At 43.6% G+C, this 3,523-nt stretch overlaps 1 long non-coding RNA gene across 1 annotated transcript in view; it reads left to right on the forward strand.

Moving 5' to 3' along the window:
- The window catches only part of LOC112958959, a 15,718-nt gene extending 12,549 nt beyond the window's left edge, over positions 1-3,169 (forward strand). The window contains exon 3 of the long non-coding RNA XR_003251541.1: positions 3,126-3,169. This is a non-coding gene — a long non-coding RNA (uncharacterized LOC112958959). The remainder of the gene's footprint in view (positions 1-3,125) is intronic.
- The last annotated feature ends 354 nt before the right edge of the window (positions 3,170-3,523 follow it).

The following is a 3,523-nucleotide window of genomic DNA, read 5'->3' on the forward strand; positions in this document are numbered from 1 at the left end:
AACTCAGCTAGGAAAGTGGCACCACTGAGTTTCATACCAACTTCTGATACAATAGGTCAAAGTTTTCAAACGTCAAAAAGTTCACGTTTTTTACACATGAGTATTCTCCTTCCTCTCTACCTCTGAGTGTGAGCTAATTTATTAATTACCTTAAAGGAAGCTTCCTGCCACTCTTMCAAACCTATGTGGAAGCACAACTGACAATGGCATTAATCAGTCCAGCTYGCAGCTGGCATTACAGGTGATCCCCTGCTTCTTGCTGCTTTCACCTCCCTTTTCTGCCAACAATTAACTAGGGATTCCACACAAACACATGTTGTTTATCTTCTTCTTCAAATATTGATTATAGGAATTTCCTCTTTTATGACTTCCTTGATATGGATAATCTTAGACTGGAGTGCTTGGAAAGTGCCGGGTCACAAGATTGTTSTACAATGGAGATAAATAGAAAACTTAACTCTAGAGCGAGGTATAATTACAGGAATGTGGGGYTTTCTAAAGTGCTGGAATGACCAAATCCTTAGAGCTGGGCTTACAGAAGCACCATAGTGCAGGGTGCTGTAGTTATACTGTCGTGTGGTCACAAGCCCAGTGTAATCACTGAGGTGCCTCCTATAATGCCCAAGAAGCCAAATGCCGAAGAAATAGGTCCACAGAAGTGAGTCTGTGGAGCCATCCAAGTTGGCCAGCAGGCAGTGTGAAGGAGAAGAGAGATTTTTTTGACCTCTCATAGCAGGAAGAGTTATTTCAGTGCTGCATGTGGCACAGTTTGCAGGCACAAGACTTCTCTTTGGATTCCATACAGAAGATTTTCCTTTACTCCTTCATGTGAGAGTGCTGCTTCTCCTTTCAGACCCAGCTTGGGGTTGAGTTTAAATTCTTCCCTTGCCTAGGGGAGTTTAGTCTCTCCAGGCAGCTCCTTAACCTCAGTAACTTACATTGGGGTGTGCAGAGGCTGTTCCCTACTTCGTGGGGACCATGAGCAGGAATGGGAGCTAGTGAMAATGGAACGTCCTGGGGAGAGGGTGCCCTGGATTTAGTCCATGCTTGGACTAATGCTTCACCCTCCTATGTGATCCAGTAGCTGGTCTGTCTACTTCAGACTTTCATTGATCAGCTGTAACTGAATTAGCTTCCTGGCTCTGCAGGTAAATCTCRCTGCCCATCATCCACACAGTAAGTGGTCTCCCAAGTATAATACAGCATGGACATGATTTGGGTTATCTATCCCAATATACAAGCTTCATGAATTATCTGTACCTTATGTCTCTGACTGTCTCTTTTACCACTGAAGGTGTCATGTGGTGCCAGCATATCTATCTGGCTGGTCATTGAAGGTGCTGGTCCATGAGGTTTCTGCTCTAGAAGAGACCTTCCTCTTCCCAACAGTGTGCACAGAGCTAGATCTTTGTGAGTGGAGAATAGCTGCTGACTGGGCTGGCAAGCTGAGATGTTGGTGCAGAATTGCAAAAAACACAGTGGAGAGGAGTGGGAGAAGGCACAGTGTGTAGCTGGTGGGGAGTAGAATGGGACCAGCAAGATATTCCCCCCACCTTCAGAAGCTAGGGCCCCAAACTTTGGAAAGGGAAGAGCAAGAGGAGGGCACAATTTCCAGTAGAGCAGCTTTTCTAAACCCATGCATGAGAGGAAAGAAATTGCAGAAGGAGGATTTCTGCATGTGGGTTTGTTTGTTTGTTCGGGTCTAAGCTGTGTGCCCCTGAAGGAGGATCCCTCACTCTCTGGACACCTGTGCAAAGCCAGTCTGTTGAAATGAYTCCTGCAGATGTGAAGTAGGGTACTTCCTATGCAGGATACGTCCAAGGCCTTAACTCTGCAAAAAAAGATGCAGAGGACTGAAGAACCAGTGCGATGTTTTGCTTTAGTTGATGTTTGTAACGTCACCTCAGCRTCTGTGAAGCGGTGACACTTGCCTGCGTGCAAGTAGTCACAGCAGAGCAGAGTGCAGGGCAAGTGCCTCAGTCAAGGGAAACTGGAGGAGACCAAAGTGGTTTGTAGGGAGAGTGCAGCACAGAGCACCGAGACGGGGGAGCTCAACCTGGGCAGGAGAAACACCTCCAGCCACCACCAGAATCAGTAAAAATGATTGCTGTCACCCACGAATACATCCAATTTTTTTCTTCTCCCTCATGGTAAAGGCCCTTTGTGTAACTCTTTAATTTAAACCAGTGAAATTGGAGCAACATAAAATTAATTTCTCTTGGTCCTGTTCTGTAAGCATCAATTATAATGTCTAATCTACATGAAGTGCTGCTAAGTTTAGTAACCAGCTCTTTATTATGCATCACCCAAAAGCATTCAAATATCTTCGCATTAGGATGTAAGATCATACAAATGTTAATTGTAGACTCATCCAAATGTTAACAGTTGTTTTTCCTTTTTTYCCCCTCTCTCCTGAGGGTATAAACAGATATTTGATTAGGTTATCATGTTCCCCCAAAATATCTTTTTAAAGAGAAATTTCTCAATTTTTACTTTGCCTGACAGTGGGCAAAAATAATGCACTGTCAAGATGTAGAGACAGAGTCAAGAGGACTAGACTTTATTTGTGGCAGTGACACCAGAAATCTAGATTTGATGCTTGCTGAAATAATTTCTCTGGTGGAGAAAGGAGGGAAGTATTGTGGAGAACATGTAAATCATTTATGCTCTCAATTAAAAATTTATTCAACACCTATGGTTTCAGACYGAGATGTGGTTGGAAAAAGAAAGAAACAGAAACTCTGTTACTGTCTCCTTCAAGGCCGCATATCCTGTCATTTAAAGGAATTTTYGTTTTTGTTCTATATTTCACATCTTTTTAGAATAAAATACTTTATTTTTTTACTTTCTTATTTTGTTTCGGCACCCCAGTGTTTTCTTTATGTAATAATCTGATATAAGGATAAGCGGTGCTTACACCATCTTTTCATAATCTCTTCCAGTCTTTTAGCATGTCTTTCCCATCCTCTCATTATCATTTCTCCTGTGTCCTGTTAGTTCTTGGCTTTTGCTGCTTTTTTCCTCTGCTCTGGCCTGTCTCTCCTCTCCTAACTCCCTTGTTAGCTGCCCCGTCAATCTACTCATTCAGTCATGTTCAATTCTCCCTTCTCTCTTTTCTCATTCAGGTGCCTTCAATGCACCACTCGGAAAAGAAAAACCTTCCACAACAAAACCCCACAGGCTGGAAAAAATAGCAGAGGGCTTGAATTGAGGCAAGAGACTGTTTTAGGTAGGGAGTGCACACAAGCAAAATGCTAAGCCTGCTTCTCCRAGTGTTGCTGGGCGGAAAACATGAAAACTGCCTGGATCTATAATCACACAGGGTTGGATGAATTCTTATTTTTTCTAGCTGTTGCAAGGAGGAGTTGCCCCTCACATCATTAGTTCTGATATTATTTCCCCAGCTTTCGGGCTGGGGAAAGAAAATAGAGCACGTGTGGCTTTCCCCAACAGGGTGCAAGGGAGCTGGGTGCTGTGGCTCCCTGCAGCTGGAATGAACATGGACCAAGTTCCACTGTGACAA

This window comes from Nothoprocta perdicaria, unplaced genomic scaffold, assembly GCF_003342845.1.
Source record: "Nothoprocta perdicaria isolate Ctin4 unplaced genomic scaffold, notPer1 scaffold_93, whole genome shotgun sequence".
Classification (NCBI taxonomy): Eukaryota; Metazoa; Chordata; class Aves; order Tinamiformes; family Tinamidae; genus Nothoprocta; species Nothoprocta perdicaria.